Source organism: Rhinolophus hipposideros (genome assembly GCF_964194185.1).
Source record: "Rhinolophus hipposideros genome assembly, chromosome: 7".
Taxonomy (NCBI): Eukaryota; Metazoa; Chordata; class Mammalia; order Chiroptera; family Rhinolophidae; genus Rhinolophus; species Rhinolophus hipposideros.
This window is the reverse complement of record NC_138053.1, coordinates 61,380,592-61,402,000: the sequence shown is the minus strand read 5'-3', so window position 1 is coordinate 61,402,000 and position 21,409 is coordinate 61,380,592. Positions and strand designations below refer to the sequence as shown.

General features: G+C 43.9%; 1 long non-coding RNA gene across 1 annotated transcript in view; it reads right to left on the bottom strand.

Annotated features, from left to right (window-relative positions):
• Positions 1 to 295: 295 nt before the first annotated feature.
• Positions 296 to 21,409, bottom strand: part of LOC308499927 — a 31,853-nt gene continuing 10,739 nt past the window's right edge. Inside the window, exons 2-3 of the long non-coding RNA XR_013993656.1 lie at positions 7,855 to 7,936; positions 296 to 971 (exon numbers count right to left, since the gene is read on the bottom strand). This is a non-coding gene — a long non-coding RNA (uncharacterized lncRNA). The remainder of the gene's footprint in view (positions 972 to 7,854; positions 7,937 to 21,409) is intronic.

Here is a 21,409-nt window from a genome sequence, read left to right as displayed (position 1 = left end):
TTCTGAAAGATGACCATCTCTCCACCACTCTCCCCAACTCGGAGTCGACTCAATATCTCTCTATTAGTGCCACCCTCTTCTAAACTTGTATGTCACAAAGCAATGTTTGATCCTAAGTCGTGTAACAGTGCTGTAGAAGAAACTGGGAAACATAAGGGATGGCAGGATTCACAAGGTGGGAAATTTCCCTAATATGTGACAGATGGTCAAAGCATGAGTAATGTCCATTACCACATGTGGCTAGCTCCCATGTTTAATTAGAGATCAGGTGAAATTATGAAGAGAATCAAAGAAGGGACTTTCACAGATGATTTTATTGAGCCCCAAACCTCCCACATAAGGAAATTACAAAATTATTTATTCCCATTGCACATGGGAGGAAAGTGAGTCCGGAGGACGCCGCATGCTGTCTAAATTCCTACTGCTCACTTTTATAGTATGATTGATGTCTATAAATGAGAGATCATAGTTTTCCAATCTTGCAAATGTAGAAGAATCTTGCTTGTTATTATTCTTTAATGTTGATGTGTCCATACATAGGCCAAGACTGAAAAAGTAGACACACTGGAATGCTCAAAGACCCCCTATATTTTTTGAAGGGAACCATGGGAATTTTATACAATGTAGTCAGGAAATAGTAACGGTAATGGACATCTTTTGTTATGTGCACGACATCTATTCCCCTTCCTTTGGGTAATATTATTTACTGGGGGAATTCTCCTCCCCCAAATATTAGTCCCTGTGGTCGCTGGCTATCTGTCCTTCCCTCCTCCAGCCTAGGGTGAGCACACAGCACAGCTCTGACCAATCAGCATATTTCATACCCCTGCATCAGGGATGGCTTTGCCATCCACATCAATGCATGAGAACTCCGTCTTTGGTGCGGATACTGGTGAGAAATTCCCTTTCTCCTGAGCCGGAAGTAGCAGGATGTATGCCTGGAACTGTTGGGGTCACATGCAGATTGCTGCCTGAGAATAAAATTAACAGAGAAAGTCAGAGCTGAGAGACAGAGTCAGGGCACTAATGACATGTCGAAGCCCCTGGATCCCCTTCAGCCCACCCCCAAGAATAGCAACTGTTTGAGCCACTACATTTCTTTTTGTTTTGGTGTTTGAGTTACATGACTTTTATAGTATGGTGTACATCCTGACACTTGCAATAGAAGGAATCTAACCTGCAACAACTAAGCAAGTGTAATTTCCTTATGTGGGAGGTGGAGGTTTGGAGTCAAGGAAGATGGAGGGCCTTTGAGGCCACTTAGTCCAATCCCTCCACTTGGTATTTCCAGTCCCTCCAATAAGCTGTCAGTAAAACAAGTATGAAGGAAATCATTCTCACTCATACTGTGTTTCCCCGAAAATAAGCCCCAGTGAAGATCGTCAGCCAGACGGACGCATTTAGTACGTTATGACGATGTTCCAGAAGATGACATGACTGTATTTGAATGAATGTAGATTGTTGTACATGAAAAAAATAAGACATCCCCTGAAAATACACCCCAATGCGTCTTTTGGAGCAAAAATTATTGTAAGATCCGGTTTTATTTTTGGGGAAACACAGTAGGTGCATCGACTTGGTTTGCATTCCACACAGGGAGTCAATGTACCACTTTATGGAAGAAATAAAATGAAGTCAGGATGTCGCATGCCCAGGTGCATAGACTGTTTTGAAGATGGCTCTCTAGGTCCTTGGAATTTCAACCACAGAACACGAACAAACCATAAGAGTTAGTGCAAATTCCAAAACAAAAATCATATTCCTCTTTACCTGTGAGGTGTGGTATGGGAAAAAAGGAGTACGTGCATCTCAGAAAAATGTTATGTACAAAACCTAATGTTTACTTTGTCTGCAACATATGTATCTTGTCAAATCATGATCACCTTGGTGCACATGGGAGGGGGAAATACCTCTAGTGGAGTGCCAAGGAATGCAGTACAGCTGAATGAGAGAAGCTGACAGAAGAGTATATACTGAATGATTCCGTTTACACAAAGCTCTGGAAAATGCACAGTAACCTACAGTGACAGAAAACAGATCAGTGCTTGCTGAGGACAAGGGGCAGAGGGAGGGAGAGATTGCAAAGGGGCACAAGAAAACTTTTGGAAGTAATAGAAATGCCTGATATCTTGATTTCATGTATATATATATCTATCGAAACACATCAAATTGTACACTTTAAATACATAAAGTTTCTTGTATGTAAAGTCTACCTCCAGAAAGTGGTAAAAAAGAAAAAAACAAGCAGTATAGTACCAAACTAAGTAAATGAAGCATGAAATGAAAAGCAAATTGAGCTGTAAGGTATACAGGACTTTAGTGGAAGCCTTCACCACCCTGAGTGTGCCCCTTATGCCTAGAGAAGCTTACCGCAAAGTTAGAAAATGTTTCCAAACATCAGATATCTCAAAAGGCCCATATGCCCCAAGTTTCTCCTCCACCTGTGCACAATGGTACCTGAATTCCCTCCAGTATTGTCCCTCCTACAGAGCCCCTGGAGACAGGGGCATTTAAACTGATTGTAGGCATCATGTTACCTCATTAGCTAATGCCTTACTTTATTTACACCAGTGGCTCCCAACCTTTCCCTCCAGGAACCCTAAATTACACACCAGGGAAATTCTGTGACTCTGAGGTTCAAAAGTAGCTTGTATTTTTTCAAGTGATGAGTCTCGCATGTCAGGATAATTACAAGAATCCCAGATAGCTCTTAAACCTTGAGCTACACCTACTCTATGCCCAGTCCTTCTATTCCCAATCCCTCTCCATCCTCTCAGCTAAGATGGACCATCATATCATGACTGCGACCACTGCTTTTGACCATGGCATCATGTCCCCTGTGATCATGGAACTGAATTTTGCTTCCAGTTGCTTCATGCACATCCCCACCAAAAAACTCCAGGCCTCTGTTCTACTTTGTTTCTTTTGGCTGTAAGACTAAGAGTCACTCAGACAGTTCTTTATGACCATCTGTTTAAATCCTCAGAAATATTACTTTCAATGCTGACTTGGGGTGGCAAACCAGTGAAGTGGCTAACATTGCCAGGTGATTGTTTGGCATGACTTAGCCATGTGGGTCTACAGCCATTTTGCTGAGAGTTTGCCCTGTGGGGTAAATATAAAGGATGGTTGATGTAGAACATAGGGAAGACAGAGGGATAAAATCAGAAGCAAGAAGGGGTGCCAGGTTCTGGTAGGGGAGCTACAAATGGGAGCACAGGGCATTGGGAGGCCATTTGGGGACATTGCCCATGTCCCAGGGCTTCAGGGCTTCCTCCCATTCTCTACCTCAGTGGTTCTGAAACATGGCACACAGCTCTGGACAACCCTCTTCTGGGCAGAATACCCTTCTTGGAGCTTAGAATCCACACATGTCTTGTTTCCACTGTGGAGAAGCTATTCAGATTCAAGGTAAGCTTTTAACTTAATAATTCACTAATCTAAGCATCTCGAAGGGGAATCGTGGAGCTTTGCTATAGCTCTTGCTATCTATACCCTCGCAAGTCACACACATCAAGCCTCATTTGTGAAGATGTCTTTGAAATGTATTCACTGAAGATAATTATAGAGGTCTAACACTTCTGCTCTTCAATTAATGCTATAAAATTAATGGTCCTTCATTTTTACATCCTATGCAAATGATGGTGTCATCTCCAACTGTAAGCTTCTCTGCACACACGCTGAATATGATTAGTGTCCCTTTAAGCTGAATTAGAGCATGTGACCTTCTGGGGGTATGGCAGGAGTGAAACCTTCACATGCTATTTCTAAGGTTTCATTATGACATGATCCTAAAAAGCAGAATTTCAGAGTTGACACCAAGACACGTTTCAGTGACTGATCTTTTGGGGCTGTGGCCTTAGCAGAGAGCAGACAGGAACTGGAGGACAGCTCATAAATCTCCTGTTTTCAGCCTGAGACTTACCAGACTCCACAATAAGCACATTTTCAAACAACGGACAGATAGATTCCTGTAAAATAATGGGCAGGCCCAGTGGAAATGCAATGGTCTTCAAATATTGTACCCATTACAATATCCTTTTGCAAACAGGGAAATACTTGGTTGGGTACTAGACGTATTTTCTTGAGAAAAGGTCTGAGAACTAACGTAAACGGTTCGCTCAGTGGCTCAGAAAGGGAAAAACTAAGATGTTACAATTCCTTTATTTCAAGAACTGGAGTATAAGGAATTCATGACTTTGTGGCCTCTGACGAGGACGATGACATCTTGCAGGAATAACTGAGTGCACATATTTATTCCACAAGGTATATTTGTGCACTGTAGGCACCTTGGATGAATTGAAAACATCACATAGCTCAAGTGCCTGTATGCTCACAGTCAATACCCTCACTCTCAGAGAGTTGTCATCAAATAATGGGATACCATCTGGTATTTGAGTCCTAGGGAGAGTGTGCAAGTTTGAGAAGACTGGGGACTAAGGAAAATGACAAAAGGGACACGAAGGAAGGAAAATATAAAGAACCTTGGCCATGCCTTCTCAAGTTGGGGGGGGGGGGAGGGAATTGCAAGCAGAGTCAAAACACCCTAGTAGAACTGGGTCCAGGTTCGTGAATTCTGCTGTTTCTGGCACCAGGATCGCTGGGATTGATGGACATACTCCTGAAGCCAAGTTCAAAGAGAGTGTGCCTGCCATTCATCCTTTGTGATCTGCTGAATTGGGTGAGACACAAATAGTCAGGGAATTTGCTCTCTATGGCAAGCAATTGGCTGTGGGAATATTGACTGTGAGTTGAGAAAATTTGGAAGTCTGGAAGAGTTGGGCTCTAACAGTCTGCCTGCAGCCATAGATTCACCTGCTGGGTGATGAGAGTTGCATATGAGAAAACTGCTGAGCTTTTGCAGCGGGGAGTGGTGCATTTCAATGACATAAAAAGGACTTCTAGTGTGGGTGGCATCACTTTGCACAACCCTGTTACTGCTTTCTGAACAGCTGTGGCTGCACCGGGCAGGCAGGTAGCGTTCTGGTGTCCTGCTCTGTCAGAGGAAGGAATTCAGGGAGATGTCCCCAGCACACTGCTATGAATGTGTAGGATGAACCCGGGAGCTGGATCAGAAACAGGAGCTGACTTACGTACTTATAATGAGGTAGAAAAAATTCTATTCACCAGAATTCTTCTCAAAGACAGCCCTGAATATATTTGGATGAAGAAATACGTTAGCAATCCACTTGGGGTGGAGGGTGAGACCCAAGAGTATATTCAAGCTAGAAAACTTATTATTAATCTGCTCTGCATGAGATAATGCGGGGAATTTGTCATAATCAGGAGAGGGAGAGGAGAGAAAAGAAAAGGAAGTTAGAGGAAGTGAATGGGTGGAGGCAAGCGAGACCAGCAGGAGATAAAAGGTTGTGCCTCCTAATAGGAGAAACCCTCTCCATGGCCCTGGCCCCAACCCCCAGTTCTTAAAGTGATGAAGTTCACTCAATGCTGGGTGTGAGTAGAGGTCTGTGAAAAGCCCTGAGGGAGCTGAGTTTTGGGTCTGGTTGAGGTGGGTGAAATAGAGGCAATGCCCATGATCGTGAGCTTCAGAGAGGAGGAGCCTATCAGCTCATTGGCCCTGGGCAGTCCAAGGAGTCACAGCATGAATTTGGACTTTAATGGGTGGTGGAATTGGTTTTTGAATCAAGTTTCTTATTCTCCCAAAGGCAGGGGAGTTGAGGGTTGGATGACTGAAATCCAGGTTAAATATGGATAACTGTAAAGCAACTGAAATAGCTGAGGATGGCTTTTATTAGTGTGTTTTGTATGAGACATGTTATCTAAAGTAAAAGGAAATGTTACAGAATAATGTATTTGGAGACAGGCCTTTAAAGAAGTAATTAAGGCAAAATGAGGTCATATGGGTGAACTCCAATCCATGTGAGCTACTTGGAAATAGGGCTTTCAAAGGGGTGATTTAATTCATCTGAGCTCTTTATGGTGGGGCCCTAATCATATGTCACTGGTGTCCTTATAAGAAGAAGGTGAGACAACAGGGGCAGGCCTGCACAGAGGAAGGACCCTGGGAGGCAGCAAGAGTGTGGCCGTCTGTACGCCAAGGGAGAGGCCTCAGAGGCAGAAACCCTGCTGACATCTTGATCTTGGCCTTCCAGCCTCCAGAACTGTGAGAAAATAAATTTCTGTTGTTTAAGCCACCCAGTCTGTGGTATTTTGTTATGTACCCCTAGCAAACTAATACAAACTAAGACAGAAGGGGATAAAGCAATATTGGATTGACCCGTTACAGTGAATTTCAGGTTATTCCCCCTTCTCCCAACAAGCATCTCACTCCACTTTAAGATCCCACTTTCTTTCTCCCCTTTCTTTCATTTCTCCTGCCATAGTCTCTTTCATGATGCTAAAATTCTGGTCTTGGTGATCTTGTATCTGCCAAAGTATGGAGAGAAACACCTCCTAACTCATGGAAATTGGGAATTCTCTGAGACCACTGTGGTTTTTCTGTCTGTCCACTTCCTGGCCTGTCATTGTCCTCTGTGGACACAAGTAACAAACATCCAGGGTGGGATAAAAAAAAAAAAAAATTAAACCACGCAAGTAATTACTATAGAGAAGTAGCCTGCAATTCTAGTTTTCACGTCTCCTAAAAAAGAAGCATTATCCCAATACTTAAAGCATTTATTATATCTTAAAGGAAAGCTCTTATTCTTGTTCAGAAACTCAATGTGGCATTTATAATTATATTCTGGAGACAACATTGTTAAAAATTTGGGTTTTCATGCTACAAGTGATTTCTTAAAAATATATAATTACCTATTAATTCTTCCAAAATTATGTGATTTGCCTTTTTTTTTCTATTCTTTTTTTGGTCAGACCTCATCCAAACAACCCATTTTTTAAGAGAAACTCTGAAATAACACACGGGTGCCTTGGCATAGCTCAACTCTGCACACATGGTGATTTCTGCAGGAACACTAAACTGAAGTCATAACAACGGGTAATATTTTAATATAACGGAAAATGATCATTAACTTTTCTCAATAGGAAGGAAATGAATTTTCCTCATTATGCACATTCTGAGAAAAGTAGGTATGAGAAAATTTCAAAGGATGTCCTACCCAACCAGGCTTCAAGTACCATCATGACAATAGCCTGACAGAGTCTGGTCTCAGCAAACTGAACAAATAGAGCTTCTGAGGAAACGAATGTGGTTCAATGTTTCAGAAGTATATGTAAATTAACTTGAGATTTTAGAGGGCGATTAATCCTACACAATCAAGTACCTTTCCCAGGGGATTCTCAGATCTCAGGTAAATCATAATCTTTATCACCTTCCTCTACCACACCACCCACTTAAAGGGAATACCCTATTAAACCTCCATAAACCCATTTCAACTTAAAATAGTGCCTAGCAGTATTAAAAGTGTGCCTTTATTAAATATTCTATGCAAGTCTCAAGAACTTCAAAATATTTTTGTAAGGTATCTGGGACTGTGGTAAAAGTTGTTTTTCAGAAGTCATTAATCTCAAAAGTTCTCTCTGTTATAATCTTAATGATGCCACCAACCCTCAATGACTCTTTTTTTCCCAAACTATTTTCCTTTTGAAAAGATTTTTATTAAAATATAGCTAACATACAATATTATATTAGTTTTAGGTGTATATCATAGTTATTCAACAGAACCCACCTAGCATGATAGAGGTATTACCACATTATTGCTTTTATTCCCTACGCTAAAGAAGTAATCACCACGATAAGCCCAGCAACCATCTGACACTGTACCACAATATTATTGATTGTCCCCCCCTTTTAAATTTTTTCGATTAAAGTTGACATTCAATATTATTTTATATTAGTTTCAAGTATAAGTGTACAGCAAAGCGGTTAGACATTACCTTGCCCCACTTCTTGCCACTGCTGTTTCTTTTTCAGTTTTCTGTCTTCATAGTCCTCAGCTGCCCAAATACAAACAATTGCCTGGAAAAGATACACACCCTAAGATTCTCCTACCAGCGTTTACATCCAAGTCAAACCAAAAGGGAACAGAAACCAGATTCATTAATTCGAAGATCAAACATCGGTTAAGGAAAGAAAGAGGAAGCAGGTCAATGTTTAACCCATCCAGACTCACCGATTGATTCGATCATTTGTGTTTTCAGCGTTATGGGGATGTCCCACGCCCAGAGACCTCTGAAGGTCTCTGCCAGCATCTCCCACCGCTTGTTTTCTTGCTCTGTGGACGGGTGCTTACTTTCATGGCGGTTCACGATGACAGGAATGGAAACGCGGCACTTGCGACCCTCCCTCACCATCATGCATAAGGCAGCTTGTCGTGACCCAGATCCACGTCAGCTCACCACCCACCTCCCACGTAACAACAGCTGTCACCGCGCCGGAAGTGCCCTCCTTCCCGCCAACAAAGTGATGGCTCCCGCGGCCGGCAGGACTGTTTGCAACTTGCATCGTTAAGAAAAACCTTTTCACGCCTCTCCAGGTTGTCACCGCAGATCAACTTTTTGTCCACCCACGTTGCTGCCCTCCCCGTCGTCCTGCTGTCCAGTGAAGCCCTGAGAAGGGAATTTCTGCTGGACACGCGCCTATTGGAAGTGCTTGTGACACTCTGGCAAACACTGCTGTGGCCCCACCCTTCCTCTCCAGAGGTCAGAAAGGACTAGAAAGCCTCATTCCTTCACTCCTGCCAACGGGGGATAGCTGTGCTGGGCTTCCCTCAGGCCCCAGGGTTCCCACAGCCTGGCAACGAAGCTCTTCTGTAGGCAGACTTTGAGAGGCATAAAGCTTTTGTGATCAACAGAGGGAAAACAACATTTTAAAATCACAATCTTGCAAATGGCCAACCAACCAACAAAACAAACAACAAAAAACCTTCAGGTTTTAAAAAGTGAAAACCTGGTTTTAGTCTTGAGTATTGGCATTCTGATGGATTCTGTACTAAGGGATAGCTCATGAAATACATTTAATTTGCTCTATTCCTCACCCTCTCTATATCCCTGTATCTCCTCCTCCTTCTCCATCAGGGTCTTAAGAGGAAATCTTCACAGTAGAAGGTAAAATTGGGATGGAGTTGGAGGAGACTGAGAAACAACAGAGAAACCAATTAAAATCAAAATCAAAATGCCTCTCATTCTTTCCTCCTCACTTCACTTGACACTTCTTTTGCACAAAAGAAATAGGTCTTCATTCAACCCTTCCTTCTCTCACTAGCAGGGAGAACATGAGACACGGGCCTTATTATTATTTTTTCAATTTAAAGCTGTGGTTTTATTTAATTTTTGTTTGTTTGCTTTTGTTTGTATACTACATACAGAGAGATATCAAGAAAGAAAAAACACCAAAAAGAAGATGGGTGCAGTGACAGTGGTGGTGACGGGGCAGAAAGGTAACGGAGAGGACCCAATACAGTGAAGTCCACCAAGGCAGACGCCACATCCTTGACATAACTGGTGTAGAGGACTGTCTCCCATACCTACTAGAGATGCTTGTTGGGAAGCACAACAAGGACAACCCCAACACGTTGGCTGCTGATGTTCATTCATTGCTCACTTCCGTTCCTAGTGCTCCTGGCAGGCGTCCACAGTGCCATATGCTTTGGGGAAGTGGGAGTGCTGACTGTTGTGGTTATGGGGCATTGAGTCTTATTGCTTCATAAAATTCCTGGTGGCAGAATTGTTCTGAAAAAGAACATGTCCCAATAGGTGTGCGATGGGAGTCTCAGAATAGGATGGCGCTTCAGAGGACTCCTCGTCTAAACTCTTAATTATGCAGGTGAAGCAATGGAAGTCCAGAGAGGCAAGGCAACTTGCCCAAATTCACACAGGTGGTTAGTGCTTAACTAGAGCATTGGAATTAGAACCTGGGACTCCTGATTCTCTTACACCTTTAGGCCAACTCACAACTCATGAGCCTTGGGCTTTAGGCTCCATCCTATGGCTTTAAGGGAGATGTGAAGGGTGCTAATACTAAGGCTTCCCATGCTTTTAGCCATTAAAGTATCACGACTCTTTTTGTTCACTTATAGCAAGCAACGAATATCAAAACATAGAGAAAGGAAGAATATAAAGGGGAAAAAAATGTGGGCTTTAGAATCAAAATACATTTCAGCTCTGCAAAGACCATGGCTTAGTTTCTTAAACTGTAAACTGGGAATATCACCATCATCGTCATCGTCATCCGTATCTCAGAGGGTTCTCGTGAAGATGAAAGATAGTACACATAGAACATTAAGCAGAGACACTGGCACACAGTAAATACCTAACAATAGCTTTTTGGGCAGGAAAAAATGAGTAAGCCCTGAACCCGAGAAGCCTGTCAGGGGAACAGAGGCCCGGAGCACTGGGGTATTTGTGGCACAGGAAGGAGTCCTGTCACATCAAGGTCCCTTCAACTGTTGTTACACACAAGCAATCAAAATACTCAGACCGAGGCCACTTGGGTATGCACATGTGTACTGGAACCATTTTGTAATGAGATGAATTCCCCAAAAACCACCCAAGAAAATCAGTCTCTGAAATGGCATCTAAAAGAGGAAAAGGTGCTTTCATAAGACTAGAGTGATGTTGGGATGCCTGGTAAAATAAAAAGAGAAAATAGGCTTGGAATGTGAAAAGAATTAAGAGGAAAAATGTTTTGGAAACAACTGATATTGATGTCAGAAGAGGGAGATTCAAGTCCTGGCTTTTGCTTTAACTGCTGTGTGACTTTGGGAAAGTCACTTAACTCCTCTGAGTCTAGGCCTCCTCAACTCTCAAGTGAAAATAAAATTATGTGCCTTGAAAGGTAACAGAGATAATGTATACAAACATTTTAAAGAAAAAAATTATACATTTATCCGTTTTAAGTATGAAACAAAGTTGTTATTTATAAACAGTTTTTCAGAATTGGTCAGGTTTCAGAATTGTGTTTTGTTTTGTTTTTAATTTCCCAGAATGAAATTGGAATTAAAAAGAAATGTGTCCTCTGGTTCTGAGGTCTGATGCTAACTTAGTTTTCTCTAGCCTGATGCCGCCTTTGAATGACATGCTTCTTCACCCATGCTCTGTTTGAAACACCGGACTCACAGTTGCCTCATATGTGAAACTCAGCCCCACAGAGGTGGACAGTGGGCAGGAAGTGGAGGAAAGGTCAGTTCAAGTGGCAACCCCTGGAGCTTCCTGGGGGGCCGAAGCCTGCTCTTCTCCACTGGCTCCTACCCTAAACGAAAGTAGAGACATGGCATCCCCACAGGGATAGAAAAAGAAGAAGGTTAAAGGGGACAGAGGAATGTTCTAAACCTACAACAGCTCCTTTTGGACTTGGAGAACAGGTGATCTGTGTTTTGAATTATGCTTCCCATCCTGGAATGTGGCCCCAGTGCCCCAGATAAAGGTGGGCATGCAGCCTCACTGTTCCAGTCTCTGGGAGAGGTGCACACACGCAAGCACACACACGTGCGTGCACACGCACAGAAACGCACACCATAGCCTACAGTTCCCTCGTCTGCCTTCCTTCGCTCAATGTGTGCATCCTGGAGCAATTCCCGCTCACACTCCAGAATCCCAGAGAAGATGTGAGCTCTGCTTCCACAAGCAGCATCTCTTAAGAGCAATGTTCATTTTGGAGATAGTCTAATAGAGAGGGTCAACTCGCCAACATCATAACAGATTGATTTCTTTATTAGAATTATTTGAAGTTGCACCCTTGGTGATCCAATCACCCAGAGACTCAAAGACAGGGAAAAAAGGCAAGTAATTAAAATACATAAAGCAGAAGGGGCAATTACTGGCATACACCATGATCAATACACTGACAATTTTAAAAAGGCCAGCTTCCTCTCTCCCCCTGAGGCGAGCACTCTGAGTCTCTGTTGCACTTTGGAGAGTCAAAAACATTCCTTTGGCAAGTGCCACCAAGACCTGCCAGGCTGCCACCTCCTCGCAGAAGGAATTTGGGCACTTTCAGGAACATGCTGCAATTGTTCTCCAAGGCTGTGCAGATACAGTGGGCAAGAGGTCTCTTAAAGGCGTGATTCTCCACCCTTTCTCTCCCCAACACACATAAATATGGTGTTCATAAGTCTGTTAGACGCCCCAAAAAATATGTAGATTTTTATTTAAAAAAAAATAAGAATTTGGGCAAAGTTAACCTATGATAACCAATAGCTAGCTGCCAAAGACTAATGGTACATTACTGGTGTGGCTCAAGCCACAGAGCACAGGCTGAAGCCTACCCACCACCACTCAGGATTGCTGACACACCACCACAAAAGCATGTTCTAATGCAAACGAGAAAGAGGTGAGGGCCATACGGACAATAGTGAATCTGCCCCTCTTGTAAAAATAAAGTTGATTCTTGAAGAATGTATACTTAAGCTACTAGAAACAAATTTCTTTCCATGGACTTTGAAACTGGTTGAAACCTCTGTGTGTGACACACTGTGGGACCTAAGGACCACTTTTCCCAGGTAGCTTCTTAGCGACTTCTTACCTCACACCCAACCTGAATCACCATGGAGGTAGAGGGAAACTCTGGCCTAAGAGTGTAGCCGGGCCCATCAGCCCTGCAGGCCACTGTGTGTCCACTGTGGGCAGAGCCATGTGCTGACTGGTGTGGAGAGAGAGATACAAATGGAAACCAAAGGCCTGATTTTGTCTTTAAAGTGCTGATCAATCTATTGGATGGGCAAGATAAACGTACACGAAAGACCATGCCCCGTCCGGGTAGGACTGTCCCCACCCTGCCTCATCCTGTATGGTATTGCTCACTTCTGTACCCCAGAACCAGCCAAATCTGTAGCACGTCAGCAGATGCCCAGCCTGTGCTCATTCCATGAAAGACAAAATTAGAGGAAAATCAAACATCGGTAATGCACCTGGCATCTACGAGAGAAAACAAAGGAGTCATGTGGCTGCTGGTAGCTTGAGTGAGGTTAATTCGGCAGCGGACTAAGGAGGATATGGAATGGCACTCTTTAGTAGACAAAAGGCATAGGGACAGGAAGATGGCTTGAAGAGATGGCCCCTGGCTAAGAATCCAGGGGGGTTCAGTTTACATAGGTCAGATTTCTGGAAACACTGTGAGAAGGCAGAGGGCCTTCCCACCAGGTCATGACTGACTGTGTACACACTCTGCCCTTGGTCATGTGTACACTGTCCAAAGGGAGGCAGAGATCTTTGTGGAGCAAAACTGAATGCCTGGGATGTTGCAATTTTTAATGGGGAAGGAAAGATGCTGCCTGAAATGAAAACTGGGAGTTGTCAGAAGAGTGCTCAGTGAGTGGAAGGCAGGCCCCACAGTTTTTGGGACCAAGTGCTTTGGGAGAGGGGCTGCCATCTGCAGGACCAGGAGTGTTCCTGGGTGGCTGAACACCTGGCCTAATGCCAAAGCATCCCTTTAGGGCTTATAAGCAGAAACACACACACACACACCCCTCCAAAAAAACATTAAGAAATGTACGTATTCAAAAAAAGTAAAAGCAAAGACTACAAGCGTCTAAATGCTGCTCAATGCTAACATCTCCATTGCTCCTCCAGAAGTTGACATGGTCCGAAGCCCTTACCTTGAGTATGCCCTCTCAGCTAGGGAAGGTTCTGGATTTGGCATGGGGTGCCTAGCTGCCAGACATGCTCTCGCACTGTAAGCTCCCCACATGCTGACCAGAGAATCAAGGGGACATCCCCCAGGGCGTTGGAAAGGGAGCCTGATAGTAGCATAAAGATGTGTTTTCTACAATGCAAATGAGATCCATTTCTCAGCCAGCTCACACTCATGAATCCTGCAAGTTTGTTCTTTCTGATTTTAAGATGCCTGAACCTGTGACTGAAAGAAAATGGGTCAAATCCCATCCTAACAAATCTCAGGGGATGTTCTAATTCTTTGGTAGTCCTTCACATTGCTTACATTGGGTATTTGCCTAAAGGAAGTAGGGCTTGGAAAACATCTGGTTCTTCAGATTTTTGGAGGCAATTTGATGCAATTTGTTGGTAATGGGATTTGATCTGCACTAAATTTGAATGTCTGTGTTCTTTCAATGGGTTTAATGAAGTTTTGTTTGTTGTTGCGGTAGACGCAGTGTCATCCCTCCTCCTGTCTTTTGTGAACTCCAGGTGGGAGTGATCAGGCAGGCTGATAATAACAGTGTGCTTTATGAGGAGGCATTACTTTGTCAGGGAGTTCAAACACCAGCTCATTAATATCTTACCTTGGGGAATGCTGAAGGGAGAGGAGATGAAGAGTTGTTCTAAAAAAGAAAATAAACCACACGGGTGTAAGCAGATACGAAATAAGGACCGGCGGCACCAGTGCTGCCTGTGCGGGTTAGTTTCCAAAGATGGCTCCCTCAGTGAATCACACCTCCATTGTTCATGCTGTGTGTACTCCTGTTTTCCTGAATCTAGCAGCTTCTGTGACTAGCTTTTGACCAACGAGATGTGGCAGAAGTGACAGTGTGTGACTTCGGAACCCTTGTATCTTCTTCCTGAGTGTCATGGAACACTCACTCTTGGGACACTCCCTTTAGAATCCATCTGCCACAACATCAGAAGCCCAGGCTACATGGAGAGGGCACACAGGTGCCCCAGTAGACAGCTCTAGTTAAGTCCCCGGCCAGCATCAACTGTCAGCCTTGTGAAGGGGCTGTCTTGGACTTTCAGTCCACTTGAGCTTTCAGACACTGCCAACCCTAGCTGCCCTCTGACTGCGACAGGATGAGATGTTCTAAGTGAACAACCCAGCCTTGTTCACCCACAGAACTGTCAGATAAATTAATACATTATTTTAAGCCACTAAGCTTTGGGGTGGTTGGTTACATAGCCATAGCTAACCAGAACCCTGCTCTTAATGTTTGAGTAGATGCTGCTTGGTGAAAACTTAATCTGGCCCTCTGGGAACAGCTGTTGAAGACCAGGCATCCATAAACAAGCGTTTGCTGGTGCCTTATGGAGAAGTCCTTTGTGCCATTCTTCTTAGCCCTGGATTTCCCTCCTCACTTGCTTCAGAAGAAGCAAAGCCCCTGTCCATGGAAAAGGGGGTGGGAAGGTAGTGCAAGCAAAGGGGGAAATAAGAGGCAACTTTCTCAGGGAAATTCCCAGTCTAGGCTGCAAATTCAGGGCTATGCAGGCAAGGGGACAGAACAGTGGGGGTCCGAGACCACAGGAGGTGACGCAGACTGTGTTGAACTAGTGAGCACATGCCTGTGTTCTGGGGCCGATGCTGCAGCCCAAGTGGGCACGGCTGCCAGGTCTTCTAAGTTTTGAAATGAAGCTAGAAATCCATTTCTCTAATATGAGTTTTTCCTGATAATATTGGCAATCAATTTTACATATTTTTAGTTACCGTGTAAACAAAATACACCTGGGACTCCAAGGGCTGCTAGTTAGATGTCTCTACCATAGATAGTAGGATGATACCCAGGTCAGCCTCATGTCAGCACCCATGCTCTCCCAAGGGGAATCATTACACTCTTCATCTGGGCAGTGTATTATGGTTCACAGTATGCTTTCACATTCATATCTGACTTGAACTTCTCAACAGGCCCAGGGGGGGCTAGGGTTTCTTTACCCTGCCTGAGTCACCATGGCGATGGGAGAGGCTCATCGCAGGCTCCTTGGTCCACAGCTCACACCATTTCTGCTCTGTCTCTGGACAGAGGGACAGGAGGCCAGTTAAGCCCTTAGAATATATGAAACCTAGGGTAGTAAAATCAATTCTGGGCAGCTAAGAGGAGAGTTGGACAAGGTGAAAAGCTGCTTTGGGGGACCCTCTGAAGTTCCCTGAATCTTATGTTCCATGGTCAGGACTGATAGCCTGGACTTTCTCCAGAAAAATGGGATGAATGATGGTGTCACCAAGCTTGGCTGAGGCCTGGACCCTGGAAGATGCCCGTCCTTGTGTGTGATCACTGAATCTGATAGCTAGGACCTTAGGTTCCAGGTTCTCCAGGGAACTTGGAGACAAAAACGAGAGCAGCATCTCAATCTATTCTCTCCTCTCAGGCAAAGGTGGTGATTCCACCTGGTTTCCCTCCACGACATCCCTCCCCATAGCAAGTGTGCTGGAGAAGGCCTCTGCAAGCCACAGGTCTCTCATAGCCAACTTGTCTGGGTGAATGGAAGGGAATGTGCTTCTTCAGTCAAACAAAATGCCAGACTTAATCCAGAAGATTTGAGATTCAAGTTCCCTAATGGGAAAGGGGAGCAACCCAGGGGCCAGACTCTAATTTCCCAGCTTCCCAAACCTTGGGGAGGGCTGGTTACCTGGTCACTGCTGTGACCGTGCTACCTTCAAAGGCAGCCCGTGGCCTCAGTGCTCACAGGCGCTGTTGGACACAATGCTACAACAAAAAAAGAAAGGAAGGAAGGAAGGAAGGAAGGAAGGAAGGAAGGAAGGAAGGAAGGAAGGAAGGAAGGAAGGAAGGAAGGAAGGAAGGAAGGAAGGAAGGAAGAAAGGAAAGAAAGAAAGAGAAAAGAAAAGAAAAGAAAAGAAAAGAAAAGAAAAGAAAAGAAAGAAGCACAGAAAAGCAAATATAAAAACAGCGATTTCAAATTCTCGTATCTTGTTCTCCCATTTTCAACCATTTTCACTGTTTCTCTCCCTGAGAATGGAAGGAACACATGTGCCCTTCCCCATTTCATTCCCCACACTACCCACCTACTGCCCAAGTTTCTCCTCCACCTTCTTCCCTCACCAGGGAAGTGACATGGCTGTAACATAAATAGAAACATTTCCAAGAGGCTAAGGTCACATTGGTGTACCTGGGGCTTAGTACATCTAGCCTCCACATACACACAGAGTCTGTGGAGGCCACTAGCCAGTGCCCTGGTCCTCTGTCACTTTCTCATTCTCCCCTCAGCCTCTGGGATCAAGCAGATGAAGAAGGGATAAGTGGTGATCTGTCCAGCCTGGCTGTTGGACACACCCATCTCCTAGCAGCACTTGCAGGAAGAAAACATCCCATTTAGGATGGAAAACATGCTAGACGCTTCCTCTTATTTAATCTTCACTGTCATCTGAGTCGCACGTTACTGTGCATGGCTCCTGGGGGAGAAGCTATGCTCACTTCCAGGACTGTGCATGTAGCCAAGCAACAATGTGAACCCAGGTTGGTCTGCACCCAAGGCTGTCCTCTTTCCCCGAACTCAGGTCCCCTAGATAGAAAAACATCAGCCTACCCTTCTTAGGGCCAGTGCCACAGGGTACAGCATGCATGCTGTGAACTGCCTGACTCTCAGGAAGCTATGGGAATGGTGCGCCCTGGAGTCTTACAGAGCATAACATGCGCTCCCGAAGCATAGCCCTGCCTCCCATGGCAGCAAAAATAAATTTTGGTTAAATAATAAATTCTCTGTTGGACGTGGGCTGAGATAATCAGCTACCCCAAATTTGGGCTTCTAAGAAATAGTACAGTATTTTTATTTGGTTTAGCAGAAATTTCCATTTTCTAGTTGTTCATTGCTCTGCACCCAGGAGTTTATGGCCACCTGCCTCAGAACTGGAAGGAGCCAAGCCCTGCCCTCTGGGAATTGAACTTGCAGTGTGAGAGACTGCTCAGCTGCACTGGGGAATAAGGAGTCATTCCCTCCAGCAACAATGCAAAACAAAAAACTAGGTTTAGATAGGCTTCCTTTAGCTCCTTTCATTGCCCCCTCCCCAAAGCTGGTGCAGGAGCCTAGTGTCTCCATCAGGGAAGGATCTGAAGCTTGCCACGTGTCTGACACACCCTGCAGGCTAGCCTAGGGAAGGAGAGCTGCTGGCTGCCTGGATGAAATCCTGAAGGGAACTTCCTAATCAGAAGAGAGGGGCCCTGGCATCAGATGGGGGAAGAGGGGACAGTGGGAATGTGTGAGGAAGGTATCAGTTCTGAAAAGAGAGTGAGATATGCCAAGGGCATTTTTAACATTCAGGTTGAAGGGTTTTAGATGCAACTTGGCATCATCGGCAATAATCTACTTTAACTCAGTTTGCTGGAAAAAGATGCCACTTTTGCTTTTTATGTAACACACGAGGTATGCTTGCCTTGCTAAGTACCTTGGTTACACTCCTGTGGCCAGAACACACTACACAGAGAAGTCGTGGGGTCAGGCCAACCTAGCTGGCTGGGCCAGCCATGACTCTCCTTAACCACATGGCTCAGGTCACCATATTTACTTCTGTTTCCCTTGGAAGATGCTCCTTCAGTTCCAACTGCCTCGTGGGAGAAAAATGATGTCCAAACCATGATGGTAAGTTGTCCCTTGCTTCACTTCACTTTCTCCTGATGCCTGTCAAGCTACTAAGATAAAGAGAGCTTCTTCAACACAGCAAGACCGTTATCACGAACCCAGCCACGTAATCCACGTTCATTTCTCCTAACCTTTCCTCATTTCCTGTTCTAAGGGCACAACATTAATCCGTACATCGCACAGGATGCCCCCGAACAACTGACAAAGGTCCTTTCTTAGCATGGTCAGTGGGACCAGATAAACAACTGGAACTTTAGCTACTCCATTCCTTTATCTCATGGAAATTAAGAAAAAATTGCACATCTAGGAACAATATGAGCAAGGGTGGTCTCCTGGCAATTTGCAGCCAATTACAAGGGTATATTGCTTTGCACAATGGATGTGCTACTGAAAAGGTTATATGCAAATCGAATTTTTGTAAATTGAATTATATTTAACATGCACCAAGGGAACTAGCTATTTTAGGGACACCAAAGTTGAATTCATTTTGTGGAGCAGGGAACCCTTTGTAAAGCAAATTACCATCCTCCAATTCATATATTCCTTGATAAGGTCAGGTTTTATTATTTTGGACCTTTTTGAACTAGAACATACCTACAGTGTCAAAATGGTAATAATAAGATATTCAGTCTTTGCCAAATTCTAGAAATAAGAGAAGAAGAATGAAAGCTAACTGATTCTCCACCTAAAAGAAAGGATGACCTGGATAAAAGGGGGACTTTCCAGTATCCATTGGCCAGGATACCCAGGGGGCTACTGTTTCTTTTGGTCTAAGCCCAGCTGTCTCCCCTCAGTCTGTGCCCCTGTTACATTAGTTCATTCTGGAACTGCAGGCTCCTAGACCGGTAAGTTCTCAAAGTGTCAACCAGCCTAACCAGGACCTCGTTAACCCTTCGGCTCTCTTATCACAAGGCCTGGGGCCTATCAGCTTTTTAAGGGCCTACCAGATGTCTGAGACCTGAAAGAACATCAAGAAAAACTGCAAATCAAAATTAATAAATGTTTAATTAAAGATCTACAAAATGTAACATTGTGTCTACTTCATTAATTGTTAAGTTTGGTATTCATGAAAATTTAATTACCTAAGAATTAGAAAGGAAGAAACAGCTGCTATATGGTCCACACTGAAAAAAAAGAAAGTCCTGGGTAGACTGGTTAGCTCAGTTGGTTAGAGCGTGGTACTAATAACACCAAGATTGCCAGTTCAATCCCTGCATGGGCTACTGTGAGCTGCGCCCTCCTCAAAAAACAAAAACAAAAAAGCAAAAAACAAAACAAAAAATAAAGGGAGAAAAAAAATCTACAAGAATCTACAGACAAATTGTATTAGTCAATAGAAGCTGGGTTATGCTGTGGTAACCATGAATCCTGAAACATCAGTGACTTAACAGAGCAGCAGCTCCTTTCTTTCTCCTGCAGTCTGTTGAGGTTTTGAGTGACTCTCTACTATGTAATGATTCATCGACTCAGGCTGCATCTCAGTGCTAGCTGTTTCAGCAGAAGAGAGAGGTGAAAAAACATGCTTTTCACTGCCTCAGCCTGGAAGTGATCCACATCATTTCTACTCCTATTTCATTGGTAATAACCGGTCACATGTCCCCAAACTGATGGGTACCTGGGAAGTGTAAATGGTTTTTTTTGTATGCTCGGTGAGCACTTTAATGTCTACCATGTAAACTATTAAGTTAATACCTGTTCGGCAAGATCAGTATACCCAAATCAATAGCATTCCTATACATCTGTAACAAAAAAATAGAAAATGTAAATTTAAATAGATGTCAACTTAAAATGCAACAAGCTGTTGGAACAAGTCTAACAAAAGATATGCAAGATTTTTGTAGAGATAATTATAAAACTTTATTGAAGGATGGAAAAATGTCAATCCTCTCCCAATTAATTCATACATTAAGTGCCATTTTGATTGAAATACAAATAGAGCTTTTGGTGGTGGTTAGGAAGCTGATCCTAAAGATCATATGGAATAATAAATAACCCAGAATAATGAAGACAATTTTACAGAAGAAAAGCTATGGGTGGCAGGAGAGGCAGTGGTGTTCCCACAGACAAATGTTACAGAGGGAAAATAGACTCTTGCATATATGTGAACCTGAGATTAGACAAAGGTGTCATTATGAATCCGTGTGAAGAGGGCCCTACTACACATTGGAATAATTAGATATGGAAAAAGTGATGATAGATTGTAAATATTACTTTTTAAATCAAATAATTTCAAAACAAAATTATGAAAAATAACCTTCCATTTTTCTACAGCAAAAAAGTATCATTAGTGTGTAATGTGGGAATCTTTGAATATTTTTGATCTGATGAGATGTGGGCTCCAAGCATAAGAATGGCCTACCTACCAAAGTCATAAACTCCCATTTCTGCAGCTGAATTATCTCTGTTTGATCCTCACTCAGAATCATTAGGGGGTTGTTTGAATACCTCCAGGAATGATGATGGGGAATCATCAGCTCTCCAGACAGCCCTCTGCATCTTGGCTTGTCTTTGGGTAAGGAGCAAGAAGGGGTAGTGAGGGGATCTTACAGGGAGGCGCTATTTATGAGCTGTACATTCGTCCCTGTTGGAGCAGCTTTGGTGACCGTGGGGCAGAGCCTGTTGAGGACAATTCACAGGAAGGACACAAGAGCTTCCTGGAAGGAAACCAGTTCAGGGGAGAGAAAGTCAAGGACATCAGACTGATCCAAAGACTAGGCTATGGGGCCAAGGAGGAAGTGATTTTGAATCTCACTGTGCACTGTCCGTACTGACTTTCTCACCCTGTCTAATTTGCCAGAACAACCCTGTCTTTCCCATCCCCTTGCTTTAATTCACGACCAGCAGCACACCAGCTATGTCTACTGAGCAGCTTCCTTCTGCTCCAAGGCGGCACACTCTCTAACCTCATCATCCTTTTAGGGTTTGTCCTGCCCCCTCACTCGCCCCCTGAATACCATCAGCCCAAATTCCAGTGCAGGTAGCCAAACGGTTCTTCTTTCTCATGAGATTGGAAGTAACCACAGAGAGAGGCTTTTGGGGGAGACAGAGGACAACCTGTGGAAAAGGAGAGTATCTAGAAAACATTTCAGTTGTTTCCTGAGTCGCCCAGAACGGCCCTGTCTGCCCCACCAGCACATGAAGAAATGCAGGCTGTGAAGAGGCCTATTGTCCAAAACCATGATGTCACCATGTGTCTAGCTTAGTGGAACACTGAATAACGTGCATATGGGAACTAAGC